We start from the raw sequence: 20,020 nt of genomic DNA on the forward strand, positions 1-20,020 counted from the left end.
CTGTTTTGGACACTTTGGAAACACCGAGAGACATTAATATCTAAGGAATGGTTCTGTAATGGCATTAGCCATCTTTGCCCCCTGAAGTAAGTTATTTTGCTGTATTAAAGAGTCAATTTTTCTGTTGACGGGGCATGAATTACTCTTGATGGGAATGGAAGGCTTTATATTATCCCAAGCAAACTACTGGTCTAAACTTTCAATTCCAGGAGTATATCATTGGATAAGAGGCTGTGAGGATAATGTATGACAGCTAAGGGACAGAAGATCTCACTCCGGTAAATCGGGTGGTAGGTTTAACAAAGAACCCAAGGCTACATATCTTTATGTTTCCTTCTCCATCCCATCCCTGACCCCAATCTAGTGATTATGGGTGCTGCTGGTAGGTAGCTAGCTATTTAGATTAAAAAGCAAACCAAAAAGCACAATTCCCAAGTTTTCCTCAGAACCCAGAAGGATGCACTTTCTCTCTGCGTATGGGATTAACAAATAACATTTTAAAATATGAAAGCCCCAACCAATGAAATTACCCTTTCACCTTCTCAAGAAGAAACAGAGTTGTGTTCAGGATGGCCACGTCAGACTACACTGTTGAATTCATGCAGTTTGATACCATTTTAACTGCCATGGTTCAATGCTGTAAGATCCTGGGAGGTGTAGTTTGGTGAGGCATCAGCACTCATAAATAGGGAAAACTACAATTCCCGAAACAAATTAAAACAACAGTGATCAGTAATTCACCATGCTCTACAAATCTTGAAAAATTACCATATATACTCGAGTATAAGCACCTAATTTTACTACAAAAAAAACTGGGAAAACATTGACTCCAGTATAATCCAAGAGTGGTAAATTTCAGAAATAAAAATAGATACCAATAAAATGACATTAATTGAGGCATCAGTAGGTTAAATGTTTTTGAATATTTACATCAAGCTCAAATTTAAGATAAGACTGTCCAACTCTGATCAAATCATTATTCTCATCTTCTTCAATATAAATGTGCTTATGTATCCTTTTAATAATAATCGAGTAAAATAATACATGTAATAATAATAATAATAATAATAAATACAAGAAAATAATACAAGTAATAATAAATAGAGTAAAATAATAAATGCAATAATAATAATAAGATCAGAGTGAAATAATAAATGTATTAATAATGATAATAAAATAGAGTAAAATAAATGGAATAGTAACAACAATAATAGAGAAAAATAATAAATGTAATAATACCAATAATAATATAAAAATAATAAATGTACCATATATTCTCGAGTATAAGCTGACCCAAATATAAGCCAACCAGGACTCTCACCCGAGTATAAGCCGAGAGGGGCTTTTTCAGTCTTAAAAAAGGGCTGAAAAACTAGGTTTATACTCGAGTATATACAGTAATTCTCGAAAAAAACCAACAGAAGATCTCAAAACACTATCAGGTTCATACCATGTTTCAAATGATCTAGACTTAAATTGTTTCAGACTTCAGGGATCATCTTTATAAGTCAGTATTTTGAATTGTGTCCAGAAATAGATGGGAAGCCAATAAAGCTGTTTATTCTCTATAGCTTACTTGACTTAGTAATATGGCTGTAGCTCTTTGGATCAGCTGAAGTTTCCAAACACTCTTCCAAGGCAAGCCAACATACGTAATCCAAAGGGAATGTGACCAAGGACTTTATCGCACGAAGCCATTATTCCATGGCAGATACCTCCTGGGATTTATTTATTTTGTGTCAAAAGCATTGCACAAAAAGTATAAAACTGATAAAATAGAGGGAGCACAAGTGACTAAATAATTTTAGACTAAAACGGGCAACAGCAACTGCATTGTATGTAGCTTTAAACAATTCTTCCTCTGTGCATGAGGCAGGACATTGTGGACAAGCATACGGATGCAGAGTGCTCCACAGCCACACATGGTAGAGGTTTCTTCAAGGTAATGGCACCTCCTGGGATGTGCCACACAACTATATCATTAACACAGTTGTGTCAATTCCCCAATTTGTGGTCCTGCAATAATATTTCCGCATACCTTCACAACATCGCCTTCCTGCACTTCCACTATTCTGTAATATTTTTGGGCCATTTTGCACTTCAGCAATGAATAACAAAAAGAGCCGGACACAACTGGACTTAATGTCAGGGTAAAGATTTTCCCCTGACATTAAGTCCAGTCATGTCCAACTCAACTCCATTTCTAATTCGAAGAGCCAGCGTTGTCTGTAGACACCTCCAAGGTCATGTGGCTGGCATGACTGCATGGAGTGCCTTTACCTTCCCGCTGTAGCGGTACCTATTGATCTACTCACATTTGCATGTTTTTGAACTGCTAGGTGAGATAATATAATAGGGACCTTCAGTGCCAGTTTGCCAGCCTTGTGCAATAAAGTCCTAAGACACGAGATACCATAGTCAGGTCTGATACTGCAAGGAATAGGTCAACACACAAGACTTCTTCCTGAATTAGTGATATGTATGATCCTACCCAATTGGGGAAACCCAATTTTTCCATACCACAAACCCCCTTTCTAAGGGCAAATGAAGGCAAGAGCAAGTTGAAATGCATCTGGCACGGTTTGTTACTGAAAAATGAATTGCTGAGCATTCTCACAAGAAGCGAGCATGTCAAAAGGAGGAGATGACATTTGCAGTACTGTTGACAACACCGGCGCCGACACCCAAAAACAGCTGTCATATCAGTTCAGCTCTAAACACGACAGTGGTGTGGTTACATCTACAAACCCTTTCCATCGTGGAATTTATTTTGGTCTCAGTTCTCTGAGCATGACTTTTAGTGCATGATGTATTTCCTCTCCATAATGTATTTTTGCTGGATTCTCAGCAACGAAAGAACAGATGTTGAGCAAGGAGTCTGCCTTCGGCGATATCTGTTAATTGATGTGTTTCCTTAAAACCTAGATGAAGAAAATTGAAAGGTGTTTAATTCCTAACTACAGAGGATGACCCTAACCTGCTGCTAAAAAGAGAAAAAAATATGCTTTATGAACAATAATTTAACAGGAGCCATTAGCAAGCGACGTGACTACATAACGTTTGCAAAAGGGGAACAAAAACGCTAATTTGAATTGCAATTTGTAGAAGAAAGGTTCCTGGCTTTAATCTTTTGCAAAACAGAAGTGACTGGAAGGGATTTTTGGAGGGCTGGGTGCAGCTATTTTTCCAGACAAAAGACAACGGGAAACATTATCTTCAACTTCAGGAGAGATGCAAAGGATAGGGCTTTAAGGAACCAAGACTGTGGTGATGTCACCAAGCCGCGAAGGAAGGAAAATATGGAGAATCCAGTACATTGTTAGGACAGAAAAATATGAAACGACAGAATGGTTGGCTGGACTGCAAAGTGAAATAGTGACTGGGGATCCTGTTCATGACATATTTGTATGTAAATCTGGGTTTTGTATGATTTGTCTTAAATGGACTGTTCGCTAGCACTTTGTGTTCTGCCCAAAACATCCCTGCAGCAACTAACTAGCCTCCAGAAAGGCTACTACAGCTGTTAAATGGCCATGGAGTAGAGAGGAGAAGGCTACCCAAGCACTTGAGACTGTTACTATACCGTTGCAACAAGAGTGGCTAGTCTGGTGAAACCCTCTTATAGTGCTGAGGCAATAGGGATGTTGGGAGGGGAGAGGCTGACTACCCACAAAAGGCATGACAACAAGCCTCCTGACTGCTGCTTCTCCTCTTCCTCCTCCCCTTGAGCATAGCCATTCCATGTGGTCTTCGTTTTTAGGCCTGTTTCTGGGTTTACTTGGGGTACTGATCCAGAACATTGCATTGGATAGGCCACATCAGCTCTAGATTATTAAATATTGTTTTCTGTGTGCAAGCAGATGGCGACAACTGGATGGCATATGTTCTGTGTCAGAAACTAGAGCTGATGCGGCCTATCCAATGCAATTTTCTGAATCAGCAACCCAAATAACCAAACCAAATCTAAAGTTGACCAAAAACTGATTCATAACCCTTTTGGTACTAATGTTGGAGAGTAGTCGCTAGTCAATGTTGTCCATGGTAAAAGTGGTCCATGGTCAAGTGATCCCTGGTCAAAATGGTCCTTGGTCAAAGTGGCCCATGATCAAAGTGTTCCATGGTCAAAGTGGTCCATGGTCATAGTGGTCCATGGTCAAGTGGGCCCTGGTCAAAGGGGCCCCTGATCAAGTGTGCCCTGGTCAACAAAAGGTTGGGAACCACTGCTCTACTTATTTTAATGCCAGAACTTCGGTAGTGTTGTTCCTCACACCACTATTCCTTACTCATGGACTCCATCTGCCCTGTCTATAGTTGATAAGGCACTTCCAGTCCACAAATAGTGGAGAGAACAAACCAGTTCCAGGTCATTCACAGGGTGTAAGTAGAAGCATGATACAGGCAATCTGAGATCTAAATGTGAAAAGCAGTCTTAAGAGCAAACAATAAGGAAGTTAAAAGGAAGAGGGGTCCAATGCACACAACAATGATTGAAGATACTACTTTGACTCCTCACTCCCTGCATGCTAGAAATTTAGGGACTGTAGGGAACTCTCCAGAATTGTTAATGAAGGCAATATCTTCATTCTCCTGGGCTGGTGGATCCCATGTCGATGAGGTACAGAATCCACTCTGGACTTTAGTCTGAAGGAATTTCCCAGTCCATTGTTCCTATGTTGGGAAGCCAGTTCAGTCTCTCCGCCAGCTCTTTCGAATTTCAGCATGAAACACAAAGCAAGGTGCACCAGGACCACCCAAACTGCTCAAACTATCAGACTTGCTTTGAGCCTGGTTGAATCTCAACAGAGTGGAGATTCTTTATTTCTTGTTAAAATGGAATGGAAGGGTTAACTTCCCCAGCCATAAGCAGTTCAAGGGAAGGTGAGGCATTTCTCGCTGCCTTCGTGGCCAATCAATCCTCGTTAGGTACTCCTAGAAGTCCTCTTTTTCTTGGTTTCATTGTAATGAGGAAAGATGGAGACATACCGGTGCTGGGATCTTTCCACCACTGCGATACCTCTCCACCGGTCCCTGGAGTGCAATCATATTTTTCAAGCTGTCTACTTATCGATTTCCCATCTCCTATATTTCAATGGAGGGGTGCCCTTTGGGACCGGAGAAAGGAAAGGCCCCTAAGTGAGTCCATCATGCTGCGCAAAACGGGAATTATTTCTTAGCTAAGTGTGTCTAATATAGAAGTTTGACATCCGATTCCGGCCTGTGTTCTGACTCCAGCATCAGGGAGGAAAATAGAAACTCAACCATTAGGTAAGTCTGTATCATAATGGGCAGCAAAGCAAGGCAGAGAAAAGAAGTTTGGTTTTCCAAAGTCTGCAGGAGTGGTAAGAAGAATAGCACTGTCATTGGGTTTAGTTTCATGTTGTAAAGAAACAGAACTCCTAAACACTTGCAAACGTCTTCATTAATTTAGATTATATGGCAGTGTAGAAGGGTGTTCTGTCACACGCTGGGCCTGTAACTATTGTCTTTTGTATAGGACGTATACTTTATGCCCAGTGGGAAGCCAGGGCGCCTAAAGAGAGGTTTTTGAGAATTTCCCTGAAAAGGATCGCTTTTTGAGTCTTTAATGAAATAACAAAGTCTTTATTGATGAACAAATAATAAATCTTCAAGGAGTCAATAACACTTCAAGGTTTCCTTAATAAACTGTTGGCTTTTCAATCTTGTCCCCAGGGGACGGGCAATTGGCTTTGGGTAACTGTACTTTCCCTGTAAGAAGAAAATCCCCTTATAACCTCTCCCAGGCTGTCTATCAAATGGGCCTAGCTGATGTGGGACCTACTACCGATTTCAAATGCGTCTGGGCATCAAGTAGACCTACCAACCAAGGCTTGCAGATGTTTCAGCTGGATTCCATGGATCTGTGATGCTGTTCTCTCTAAGAGGTTTCTTTGGAAACTTTAGGGCTGTTTCCCTCAGGAGCTGTGAGGCTGAGAGGCTGTGAGCTCTCAGCCAGAGCTTTTGGGACTTTTCCCCTGGAATTTCAGTTTCTGATTCCTCGGATGTTCTATATCCCCGGATATTCTTGAGATATGAAGCTTTTCTATGGGATGAGCTGGTCTACGTCCTATAGCTTAGCTTCCTTAAGTGAGACTGACTTAAAAATGATTCCTTCCCTCCCAGAGCCCTGAACAAGGGGCGGAACCAAACTTAATGATGATTGACAGGTGGCCTGTCCTATGACTGCAAACATTAGCAGCAAGATAATAAAGTCGGAGCTTCTGGTACAGCCGTACCAGCACAAAGGGGCCTAAGTCTTCTAGTGTGTATTGATGGTCAACTTTTGGAAGTTGATTACATTCAGGGCCGGTTCAACAAGGGGACGAGTGAAGCGCCCGCCGTGAGCGCACGTCAAAGGGGGGCGCTGTCGAGGTGCCCCTGTGTTGGTATGGTGCTGGTGTGTGCCGCTGGCCACCATTGCAAATTTTACCTCCTTGATGGGATTGGAGCTCTGCACATGCGCACAAATGGCCCAAAATGGCTGATGGTGCCCCTGCTCCCTCCTCCTTCGGGCCTTTGGCCTGGCCTGTACCCGACTTCAGCCTGGGCCCGGTCGCGTAGACCCACCATTCCCGCACCACCCTGGCCGCCAGCGCCAGCACTGTTTTGTTCTGGTGAAAACGGTGCTGGTGCTGCGGCCGGGGTGGTGCGGGAATGGCGGGCCTTCTGTCTCCATGGCAACAGCACAGAGCGGCCTACCTAGGTGGGTGCACGCGTCCCGCCTGGGTAGGCCGCTCCACTCCATTGCCATGGAGATGGAAGGCCCGCCATTCCCGCACCACCCCGGCCGCCAGCGCCAGCGCCAGCACCGTTTTGTTCCGGCGGCTTCACTCTTCCTCCCGCTGCTGCTTCCATCACGATCCATTGGAAACTAGGCAAGAGGTCTGTTGGAAACTAGGTAAGTGGGGCTTGTATATCTATGGAATGTAAAGGTTGGGAGAAAGAACTCAAAGAACTTTTGTCTGTCTGAGGCAAGTGTGGATGTTGCAGTTGGCCACCTTGATTAGGTTTGAATAGGAGCCTCCGGTGGCCTAGGGGATAAAAGCCTTGTGACTTGAAGGTTGGGTTGCTGACCTGAAGGCTGCCAGGTTCGAATCCCACCCGGGAGAGCACGGATGAGCTCCCTTTATCAGCTCCAGCTCCATGCGGGGACATGAGAGAATCCTCCCACAAGGATGGTAAAACATCAAAACATCCGAGTGTCCCCTGGGCAACGTCCTTGCAGACGGCCAATTTTCTCACTCCAGAAGCAACTCCGGTTGCTCCTGACACGAAGAAAAAAAATTAGGTTTGAATGGCCTTGCAGCTTCAAATCCTGGCTGCTTCCTGCACCTTTGTTGGGAGGTCTTAGCAGGCCCTGATTGTTTCATGTCTGGAATTCCCGTTTTCAGAATGTTGTTCTTTTTTTACTGTCCTGATTTTATTTATTTATTTCCCATATTTGTGTCCTGCCCTTCTCACCCTGAATAGGACTCAGGGTGGCCTCACAACTGGCAACAATTCGATGCCCGATTGGTGTTTTTTTGGGGGGGGGGGGTGATTACAAAATTCTGTTCGCCTACACTTGAAAATTTCCTTGGGCCGGCCCTGATTACATTGCATTGGAAGACCTAGAGATTCCTAGTGAGGTATTCTCTCTTGAAATCTCTAGGTTGACTGGCATGATTGAAGGAAGTTGACCATAGAGAGAATATTTCCAATCAAATCCTTCAATAATCAAGTCCACAGAAGTCAAAATCACAAACGCGGAGGATGGACTGTGTGCAAAAAATACGATACAAAACTATCCATGGCTGGAATTTGGTATGGGACTGAACATCTCTTAAGCAGACTGACATATTCAGAAAACAGAATTGAGCAGTTTTTCAAAATCCATATTCACCTACAACCTGATGTAACTCTATTGCATAGAAGTATCTGTTACATAAGTCCAATGGTGTTACCAGGAAGGTGTGAAGGGATGTGGACCACATCAGCGGGGTTTTTCATGCCAGGAGTGACTTGAGAAACTTCAAGTCACTACTAGTGTGAGAAAATCGGCTGTCTGCATGGATGTTGTCCAGGGGATGCCCGGAGGTTTTTGATGTTTTTACCATCCTTGTGGAAGGCTTCTCTCATGTCCCCGCATGGAGCTGGAGCTGACAGAGGGAGCTCAACTGCACTCTCCCTGGGTTGGATTCAAATTGGCAACCTTCAGGACAGCAACATAGGCAGATCGATCCTTCTATCAGAATGGGAGGAGGTCTGGACAAGAAGAATGAGATTTACATACGCTACCGACTTAAAAGAAAATTATTTAAAAATGATTCAGAGATGGTATCTGACCCCCAAAAAAGCTAAGTATAATGTACAAACAATCCAATGATAAATGTTGGAAATGTAAAACTAAAGAAGGAACATTTTACCATTGTTGGTGGACATGTGCAAAAGCGAAAGAATTATGGAATATGGTACACAGTGAAAGCCAAAAAAATATTAAGAATGAATTATTCAATTAAACCGGAGATTTATCTTTTGGGTATCCTGGATAAAGACACTTTTAATAACATTCATAAAGAAAAGATAGTAAGATGTGGAAGCAAGAATATATCCCTGAGAGAGAAGACTGGCTAAATAAAGTATGGGAGATAAAGGACATGGACCAATTAACGTTTTTACTGAAAAAGAACACTGGCAAGGGGGTAAAAAAGACAGATTGGTCAGTACAGTAGAGTCTCACGTAAACGGGCTGGCAGAACATTGGATAAGCGAATATGTTGGATTATAAGGAGAGATTAAGGAAAAACCTATTAAACATCAAATTAGGTTATGATTTTACAAATTAAGCACCAAATCATGTTATACAACAAATTTGACAGAGAAAGTAGTTCAATACACAGTAATGCTAGGTAGTAATTACTGTATTTACGAATTTAGCACCAAAATATCACTATGTATTGAAAACACTGACTACAAAAATGCATTGGATAATCCAGAACGTTGGATAAGTGAGACTCTACTGTATTTGAAGAATATATGAAGATGAAGTACAATCCTTAAGAGAGTCTATAAAACTAAAAATTTTGCAAACAAAAGGGGCAGAAACAAAAACAAGAGGATCCAAAGAAAAATGAACAGGAATTAAGAGATGAATGGAAGCTCTGCACTTTTTTTCTTTCTTTCTTTTTTCCTTTCTTCTTCTTTTTTTTTACTATCTATTTTCTAAACTTTCCTATAAATAATGTCCCCACTCTTTCACTGTATAAATAATAAGAAAATCTTTAATAATTTCTTTTTTAAAAAAACAACCTTCAAGTTATCAGTCCTGCCGGCTCAAGGGTTTAACCCACTGCACCAGCTGGGGCTCCTTACCATACTGGGTGACACTATTAGAAGGGTTGACACCAAAAATGACTGTCTACAGCATTTTTGTACGTTGTGCCAAAGTTTTACAAACTATCCCTATAGTTAAATATAGCCACACACACAAAACATTTTTCATAAAACCCACCTTCCATGTGCTTGTATACCTACAAGACTAATGTTCTACATGAATTGACTTTTTGGTCTTTCTAAGGGTCACAATATATTGACAAGCAACTTGAAGGCATGCACACTACTCTCAGCCTATGTACTACAACTCTGGCCTTATTCAGTTGTATTGGTAAGATATAGCATCTCCTTCTCCATCCTCACATTAGGACTCAGACTCATATCTGCAAAACTCGGGCTCATATCTGCTGGAGAAACTTCTCCTGCTGAACTTCAGCCTTTCAAAGCACTCTGCCCAAGATAGAGCTGCTGTTACTGGCTGTTAACTATATCTCCTCCCGCAACAAATCATTGTTGTTTAAAATAGTGTACAACTCAGGGGATTGGAAAGAAATATTGAGTCGAGCAAATTCTCGGTTACTCTTGTTTTACTAAATTCCTTTCCCAAACAAAACTAATAAGTTTGTCAATAACTTCTTTAATAGCCATCACTCTCTGGTGAACCACTTCCAGACTTTAATATTACTTAAGAGGCATTCTGAGAAGTAATTATACGCCGGCTTTTTATAGGCAGATTCTGTTGGGGGAAAAAAAATGTATATGCCACTATGTTCTGCCGCAGCGCGATTCAAGGAGACTCCCTTTGGCAAAGGCAACATATGGGAATAGCTTTTAATCTCCTCTCCAAAGAGCACTGAACTCCCGTTAGTTTGGCGCATAGCGGTGTTAATGGGAAAGACGCGCCTTCCTTCACTTGGCAGGGTGGCACCTGCCCTCCTTGCCTTTGTTGGCGTACATTACAGAAGTTATAAAGTTACAGAATGATTTCCTTTTGTAGTGTAAAGCGACTTGCTCTGCTCCACTTGAACTCATCTGGAGATCAGAACATCCCAATGGATTTTGTCCACTCTGAAAATCTTGGTGCAGTTCCCTGTTTAAAAAACTTATATTTTAACTGTGTCTTGGTATATGTCTTGTGATTGTGTTTTATTTCTGGTTTTAATTATGTTGTATCCCACCTCGAGCCACAGGGAGAGGCGGGTAATACATTCATCATCATCATCATCATCATTGTAACAGTTTGGGATACTGACAAGCTGGAACGTGTCCAGAGAAGAAAAACCATGGGTTCCCTGGTTTTTCATAGAAGCAATCTATGATTCTCTCCCTATCTATCTATAAAGGTAAAAGTAAAGGTTTTCCCCTAACATTAAGTCCAGTCGCGATCGACTCTGGGTGTTGATGCTCATCTCCATTTCTAATCTGAAGAGCCGGTATTGTCCATAGACACCTCCAGGTCATGTGGCCGCCATGACTGCATGGAGTGCCGTTACCTTCCCGCCAGAGATCTACTCATATTTTGCATGTTTTTGAACTGCTAGGTTGGCAGGAGCTGGAGCTAACAGCAGGCGCTCATTCCGCTCCTGGGATTTGAACCTGGCACCTTTCGGTCCTCAAGTTCAGCAGATCAGCGCTTTAACACACTGTGTACAGTGTGTTAAATACAGATACTATAGATAGATACTATCTATCTATAGTATCTATCTATCTCCTTCTCTGTGGACCTTTAAGGCTGTCAAGAAAGGGTTGGATTGTCTCTTCCTTTATGGACTGAATGGCCCTGGAGGTATCTTCCAACCCTATGATTGTAAAATAATAATAGGTTGCTGTGAGTTTTCCGGGCTGTATGGCCATGTTCCAGAAGCATTCTCTCCTGATGTTTCACCCACATCTATGGCAGGCATCATCAGATGTTGTGAGGTGTGTTAGAAAATAGGCAAGTGGGATTTATATATCTGTGGAAGGTCCAGGGTGAGAGAAAGAACTCTTGTCTGTTTGAGGCAAGTGTGGATGTTGCAATTGGCCAGCTTGATTAGCATTGAAAAGTCTGGCCAGTAAATAAAGAACATTTAGAAAACAGGGGAATTTCAGACAAACAACAATCAGAGCCAGCTAACACCTCCCAACAAAGGACCCCCCAGACAGGAAGCAGTCAGGTTTTGAGGCTGCAAGCCTTTCCAGTTCTCATCAAGGTGGCCAATTGTAACATTCACACTTGCCTCAAACAGACAAGAGTTAGTTCTCCCACCCTGGACATTCCACAGTTATACAAATCCTACTTGCCTAGTTTCCAACAGACTTCGCAATCTCTGAGGATGTCTGCCACAGATGTGGGCAAAACGTCAGGAGAGAATGTTTCTGGGACATGGCCATACATCCCGGAAAACTCATAGCAAACCGGTGATTCCAGGCATGAAAGCCTTTGACAACACATTGAATAACAACAACAACAACAACAACAACAAAGTAAAGGTAAAGGTTTCCCTGACATTAAGTCTAGTCATGTCCGACTCTGGGGTTGATGCTCATCTCTATTTCTAAGCCGAAGAGCCGGCGTTGTCCGTAGACACCTCCAAGGTCATGTGGCCACTGGCATGACTGTATGGAGCATCATTACTTTCCCGCTGGAGCGGTACCTATTGATCTACTTGCATTTGCATGTTTTCGAACTGCAAGGTTCGAAATAGCAGTTAATCATCTACCTCGTTTACAATATTCACTCACTGCACTTTACCCAGTTCATTTTATTTTATCTACTTGGGTGCCAAATCCACATTTTTACTATGATTGTCATATATAAGTCTCACTTATCTAAGGCTCGCTCATCCAAGTTTCTGGATTATCCAAGCCATTTTTGTAGTCTTTTCAATATATCGTGATATTTTGGTGCTAAATTTGTAAATACAGTAATTACAACATAACATTACTGCATATTGAACTGCTTTTTCTGTCAAATTTGTTGTAAAGCATGATGTTTTGGTGCATAATTTGTAAAATCATAACCTAATTTGATGTTTAATAGGCTTTTCCTTAATCCCTCCTTATTATCCAAGATATTCGCTTATCCAAGCTTCTGCTGGCCCATTTAGCTTGGATAAGTGAGACTCTACTGTATATTTATATAAAATGTTTAGTGTGTTAATTTACTTTCTGTCTGTATTTTCTGATGTTATTTTATTTTGTTTGCTGTTTTATCCGGGCTTGACTCCGAGTCCCTTCGGGGAGATAGAGGCGGGGTATAAAAATAAAGTATTATTATTATTATTATTATTATTATTATTATTATTATTATTATTATTTTATTATGACACAGCAAACAAGATAGATATGCTGGATTTCATATCACAAAATCACAAGTCGAACACTTCCCAAGTGTCTAGGACTGTGTGATGTATTTTCAGATGATGCGCGCAGATCCCAGTAGGGTGGCCTTTTGCAGTTGGCAGATCGTGATTTTGGCAATGCCTATTGTTTCCAAGAGCTTTAGGCATAGCACCCAGTGTGCCCATCATCACCGGGACCACCTGCACTGGTTTCTGCCAGAGACTTTGAAATTCAATCTTGAGGTCCTGATAGCGGCTGAGTTTTTCCTGTTGTTTTTCGTCAATGCGACTGTCACCTGGGATGGCGACATCAATGATCCAAACCTTTTTCTTTTCCACCACTGTGATGTCTGGTGTGTTGTGTTCCAGAACTTTGTCAGTCTGGATTCGGAAGTCCCACAGTAGCTTTGTGTGCTCATTTTCCAATACTTTTGCAGGTTTGTGATCCCACCAGTTCTTTACTGCTGGGAGGTGGTACTTGAGGCATAATTTCCATTAATCATTTGGTCCACATAGTATTATTATTATTAATTATTGTTATTAGGTTGGAAGAAGCTGGGGCTTACAGTGGGAGCTCACTGGATTCGAATCGCTGACCTTTCAGTCAGCAAGTTCAGCAGCTCAGCAGTTTAACTCACTGCACCACCGGGGGCTCCAATAATAATAATAATAATAATAATAATAATAATAATAATAATAATGATGATGCCATAAGGATTGCCATAAGTCAGACATGACTCAAGAGCACATTGAAACAGGAGGTGATGGATTCAACTGACCATTAGAAGTTAAAGGCAGGCTTAGTTTGCTAATTTAGTGGTCGAAGCACCAAATCCAATTGTCCAAGTGGAAGCAAGGAATGACAGGGATGCACTTTACCCAGAATATCTAGTTGTGCATGAAGCTTTTCCCTCCCTCGCTGTATGTTTTTATGCCCTTGGGTGGGATACAGAAACAAGCAATTGTTGAGAGAGAAATCACAGCTCCCAAGAACAGTGCGCAACCCGAGTGGAACAGCGTGGCTGCCTGCAGTGAATATCTTTATTAAACAATAAACATTTGACAATTTCAAGGGGGGGAGGACATGTTTTTTTCTTCCTTATCACTAATTCAATTGTGCCTTCTGATAAATCCCTTCCATTCAATTAGTGCCAGAACGGAAGGTGCTGATACAGTAGTTTGTTTTGCATTCATTAGAAAGGAGGGGAAGAGAAAAAAAAGACTCTTCTTGCACCTTGTTAGAATTAAAGGATTGCAACCCTATCCATACAGTGCAGGAGGGCGTCATCAAAGCTCATTCAGCCGCATAGCATCTTAGACAAATGCATGGTTGATATATCACAGAATGACAGAACTGGAAGGGAACCCAAAGCCCATCCAGTCCGCTCTCCTCCACTAGATGGAAAGACACCATTCAATCCCTCCTGGCAGATGGTCATATTGAGTCTATTTATATCCCACTTTTCTCCCCATAGAAAATCAATGCGGTCAAACAGCTACACAACCTACTAACAATGTAAAACAAAATAAATACAAAAAGTAAAAAATATATAGGAGCCCCGGTGGCGAAGTGTGTTAAAAGCACTGAGCTGCTGAACTTGCAGACCGAAAGGTCCCAGGTTCAAATCCCTCCTTATTATCCAACATATTCGCTTATCCAACATTCTGCCGACCCGTTTACGTTGGATAAGCGAGACTCTACTGTACTGTATTTACAAATTTACCACTAAAATATCACAATGAATTTAAAACACTGACTACAAAAACATTGCTTATGAAAGGCAGACTGCGTTGGATAATCCAGAACACTGTATAAGCGAATGTTGGATAAGTGAGATTCTACTTTAATATGAAATAATTACTGGGATAGAATAATGCAGAACAAAATAATCTCTAAAACCAGGACAGTAAATAAAGACCAACAGTCTGAAAGCAGAAAAATTCAAAATTCCACAAAGGAAACAATTAGGGCCAGCTAACACCTCCCAAGAAAAGATTCTTCCAGAAAGCATTACTATTATTATTATTATTATTATTATTATTATTATTATTATTATTATTATTATTGTGTTGCGGTCAACCGTAAAAATGAATACAATCTGGTTCCAAGTATTCAAAAACACTAAAATCAGAATATATCAAAATTAATGTGGTATAATAAAACAGAACAATACAATCTCTAAAATCAGAACACTAAATAAAGAACAACACTCTGAAAACAGGGGAATTCCACACAGGAAACAATCAGGGCCAACTAACACCTCCCAACAAAAAAATTACTCGGGGAGGAAACAGTCAGGCTTTAAAGCTGCAAGGCCATTACATCCTAATCATTTTTCCTAATTGCAGCATTCATACTTGCCTCCAACAGACAAAAAAAAAACCCAATCAGAAATATTGTATATTCACAACCTTTAGGAAATAATATCCCCTGATGGCGCAGCGTGTTAAAGCGCTGAGCTGCTGAACTTCTGGACTGAAAGTTTGAATTGGGGGAGCGGAGAGAGCCCCCACTGTTAGCCCCAGCTTCTGCCAACCCAGAAGTTCGAAAACATGCAAATGTGAGTGCATCAATAGGTACTGCTCCGGCAGGAAGGTAACGCCGCTCCATGCAGTCATCCCACATGACCTTGGAGGAGTCTACGAACAACGCTGGCTCTTCGGCTTAGAAATGGAGATGAGCACCAACCCCCAGAGTCAGACATGACTGGACTTAATGTCAGGGGAAAACCTTTACCCTTTACCTTCACTACCACCAATTCCTCAATACTTTATTTCCCATAACACCAGACTTCGCCACAGCAACGCGTGGCCGGGCACAGCTAGTATATATATTAGTGTGTGTCGGCTATTACAGTAGAGTCTCACTTATCCAAGCTAAACGGGCTGGCAGAACCTTGGATAAGCGAATATATTGGATAATAAAGAGGGATTAAGGAAAAGCCTATTAAACATCAAATTAAGTTATGATTTTACAAATTAAGCACCAAAACATCATGTTATACAACAAATTTGACAGAAAAAGCAGTTCAATACGCAGTTAAATCATGTTGTAATTACTGTATTTACGAATTTAGCACCAAAATATCACGATATATTGAAAACATTGACTACAAAAATGCCTTGGATAATCCAGAACCTTGGATAAGCGAGGCTTGGATAAGTGAGACTCTACTGTAAATACAAAAAGTAAAAAAAATATATTAGTGTGTGTCGGCTATTATAAGATTTCTTTACCAGGACCTCTCCAGGTCAAGTTTAGTCATTGTCTTCATCTGAGGCTAAGCCTATTTTTTCCCCAGATGAAAACTGGTACTTTTTCCAGTTTAATAACATTCAGTTTCAACTCAGATTGGATCTCTATTGGGAGAAGGATAAGATATACAAGAGAGATAGATAGATAGATGATAGATAGATAGATAGATAGATAGATAGAGAGATAGAGAGAGAGAGAGAGAGAGAGAGAGAGAGAGGATAGATAGATAGATAGATAGAGATGGAGAGATGATAGATAGATATAGATAGATAGATAGATAGATAGATAGAGATAGAGAGATGATAGATAGATAGTACTTACCACTCCATAGTAAATTACCATATTTGAAAGAGAAATACTCCAATTCACCGATTTACTGGCATGCTGCTGCATTTGGCCATGAAGTTGGAAAGAGGTTTTCTCCCCTTCTTAAGTGTAAAATAGATGCCATCTTGTGTTGACAAGTTGGAAAGGCAGAATTGTGTGAATGTTTTCTAACTCGGATCGGAGTTGGAATCCCCTTACTCTTCATTTGCTCAACATACAAAAAACAAAAACAAAAAACAAACCGGATGGAATTATAAAAGATGGTAAGAGACTTTCAACAGAGACACAGTGAAATTGTTCATGGGAAACCCCTTTCAGTTCAAAAGTGGGTTAATTGTGCCACGAAAGCATCTCCTCCATTCACTTTTCATTGCCATTGTCATGGTCTTGAGTTTTTCCAGTTTTTCACCTTGAGGTATGGAAATGCTGCTGCTTTGGGGGCAAATTTCAAAATCATATATATATACACACACATGTCAAAGTATGTATATATGTATGAATCTGTTGCTAGATGAAGTGGCCCTCTGTGATGTCACTGGGAAAGAAAGATGACATGTGTATGAGAGGAAGGGAGGGAAAGAAAGGAAAGGTGAAGGAATTAAAGGAGGGTGGAGAAAGAAAATGGAGGGAAGGGAAGAGAAGTGAAAGGGAGATAGAGAAAGAGAAAGAGAGAGGGGGGAGAGAGGGGGGATAATTGGGGCAGTGGCCTCTCTCACACCTGGGCAACAGCAGTTACATATACTAGTCTATACACATAATAAAAATGAAAATATGTATGTATGTATGTGTCTGGTGTGTCCACTTATGTAGACAAGCTCCCACTTCCACAAACAGCTATAGTTCCCACTACTCAGGAGACACCACTGGCCCTCCTTCCAATGACATTGCAGGTTATAGCGAGCACTGTGAACATGTCTGTAAAGAACTAATAACGACTGCCACCAATTTGTAAAGGACTAAGAAAGACTAAGGTCCTTTCAGGCAGGGGGAATCTTTTTATCCTACCGCTGCCACCAATTTGCAATGATGCAGCCACCAAAGACACCGAGAGGAGACCTTTTAATATTTTTTCTTTCTTCTTCTTCTTTACTTTAGATGGTAACGCAACTTGGTTTATAATATATACGACAGAGGCTTAGATGTTGGAGGAACAATAACAATTTTATTCAGGCACAGAGCTTAGTGGTTACAATTTTGTTTCTCACTTAGAGGCACTTTAATTAACAGTTACAATACTAGAATGAGGTGAGTCAAACTAAAGTGTCACTTTTTTTTTTACTTAAAGTAGTTAGAATTTCTTCCTCTGCTACTTTTAAACCGCAGTCGCCCCTGTGATATACAATCACAGATTCTCTGTTCCTTACCAGGACACAGACTACATTAAATAAGTCACCAAATTTATTTTAAACCAACTCAAAATGAACAATTGAGTCTCCGTGATCCCCTCAACCTAGGATCAATCTTCCCTGTGCCTCATCAGGGCACAGACTGAATCCCCTTTTTAAACTCTGCACTTCTTCAACAAAACGGCAGTTGGCTCCGCCCACTTCTCCATGGCAACCAGCCTCTGAGTGCTGAGATGCAATAACTGCAATACTTACCCTTTTAAAACACAAACACAATTAAACATAACATGTGTAATCCAAAAATTCATACTTCATTACAATGTCCAAGAGCCCTGCCAATGTCCTCCACAAATACCATACTGCCCACCACCCAAGTGAAGGTTTTCATACAGGAGCAATTTCCTCCTAGATTTTATCTGTTTCCTCTACATCCCAGTGTTTCTTACTCTTTCCATTGATGTGAAATTTGCATGACCCCCGTCTACTGCCTAACCCTTTCCTATCCTTTTCTGTGACACACAGCAAATACAGAAATTGATCGACGACTGAATATACTAGAGAGGTTTGGGGAGAATTCACCATTATTTATAGGAGTTGTAGGTACTGGGATGTATAGTTTACCTGCAGTCTAGGAGCACTCTGAACTCCACCAACAATGGATCTGGAACTAACTAGGCCCACAGAACCCCCATGACCAACAAAAAGTACTGGAGGTCTTTGGAAAGATTTATAGAAATTGTAGTTCACCTACATCCAGAGCGCACTATGAATCCAAACAACAACCCTGCAATCCAAACAATGATGGATCTGGACCAACCCTGGCATGCATACCTGATATGCCCAAATTTGAATACTGTTGGGTTTTGTGGGGAATTGGCCTAGACATTTTGGAGGTGTATGTACCGGTATTTAGATGTATAGTTCACCCGCAATCAATGAGCACTCTGAACTCCACCAACGATGGACCTGGAACTTATTTGGCACACAGAGCCCCCATGACCAGCAAAAAATATAGGAGGTCTTTGGAGGAAATTCACCTTGATTTGGGGGAGTTGTAGTTCACCTACATCCAGAGAGTACTGTGAACCCGAACACTGATGGATCTGGACCAAACCTGGCACACAGACCTATTGGCAAGTTTTACCTATTAATAGCTAGAGATGGAAGAATCACATGGAGAAGGCAGACTGACAGCAGGATGCACAGGGCACAGTGCAATAAGGACCATCCTCAAAGGTGACAGTCCAGATGCAATGCTGGTTTACCCACTTCATGTGATAAAGTCCTAGGAAAGAATCCTGCCTAAAATCCTAGAGAGAGATTGCTGCAAGCCAGAGATGACAATGTTGGACTTCAGCAACCAAGGGTTTGAACGAAGGCCATTTCCTATGTTCACCAGTAGTTTGGCTGAGCAGAATCTATGATCCCATGGTTGTATATCTCGGACCTAACTAGGGCATGCATCTATACTGTAGAAGTAATGTAGTTTGGCACCATTTAAATTATCGTGGCTCAATGGAAACCTGGGATCTGTCATTTGGTGAGGCACCAGCACTCTTTAGCAGAGCCAAAGCGTGGAGCTGGAGATGATAGAGAGAGCTCATCCGCACTTTCCCTGGGTTGGATTCCATCCGGCAACCTTCATGTCAGCAACCCAACTGTCAAGTCATCAGTCCTGCCAGCACTGCGCCACCAGGGGCTCCGGGAAACAGAACGATTTCATGGATGTCTATTAAACAATAAGTTAAGACTAGTAAAACTAAAATTCCCATAATTCCCTTTGCATTGAGTCCTGGCAGTAAATGAGCCTCAAATTGCATAAAGTCAACCAAATAGATGGAAAACCATAGAAACTTTGAAAAGGGAAAGCGAGATATATGAGCATGCTAATTTTTTTATAGAGATGGCTTAGGAGAGAGAGAGAGAGAGAAAGAGAGATGAAAGATCAAAATTATTCCAAAGAGCAACGAGGGAAATCCGAAATCTTCCTATTGTTCTCCGGTGAAGGTGCATTTTTAATTCTCTCCAGCAAGATTTCGTCGATTCTTAAGGGGCAGGAGGATCCATGTGGCAATCCTGGCAGCTCCGGCAACTTCCTTCAAATGATGTAACGTCTCTTTAATTACGGAGACAAACCAAAAGGCTGTGATATTCTACATGACAGAAGTTCCCCTTTGAGTTTCACAATGAGGAGGAGATTAGCGGGGCTCTGTGGGAGAAAAGGGTTTTGGATGGAGATGAAATACAATGTCGATGTAATTTCAGATGATTGATCACAGTTGATTAGTGTCTATCAAAGGACGGGTCCAAAGATAGGATTGTAACGCTCTGAAGTTTTCTTTCAGGAAGGGGTCTCATTAGCAAGCTTCCCTCTGCCATATTTTAATTGTCATTGAGGTAAAACAGTCACATATTTCATGACATCCAACACATCTACC

The 20,020-nt window shown here is 41.3% G+C and overlaps 1 long non-coding RNA gene across 1 annotated transcript; it reads right to left on the reverse strand.

The window, feature by feature from the left end:
- Positions 1-2,567: 2,567 nt before the first annotated feature.
- LOC134294232 (uncharacterized) lies at positions 2,568-18,205 on the reverse strand. Its single transcript, XR_010001198.1, has 2 exons — positions 16,231-18,205; positions 2,568-2,921 (listed from the first exon to the last, which is right to left on the reverse strand). It is a non-coding gene; the product is annotated as an uncharacterized LOC134294232 (long non-coding RNA).
- Between the last annotated feature and the right edge of the window lie 1,815 nt (positions 18,206-20,020).

Source organism: Anolis carolinensis, unplaced genomic scaffold, assembly GCF_035594765.1.
Source record: "Anolis carolinensis isolate JA03-04 unplaced genomic scaffold, rAnoCar3.1.pri scaffold_13, whole genome shotgun sequence".
Classification (NCBI taxonomy): domain Eukaryota; kingdom Metazoa; phylum Chordata; class Lepidosauria; order Squamata; family Dactyloidae; genus Anolis; species Anolis carolinensis.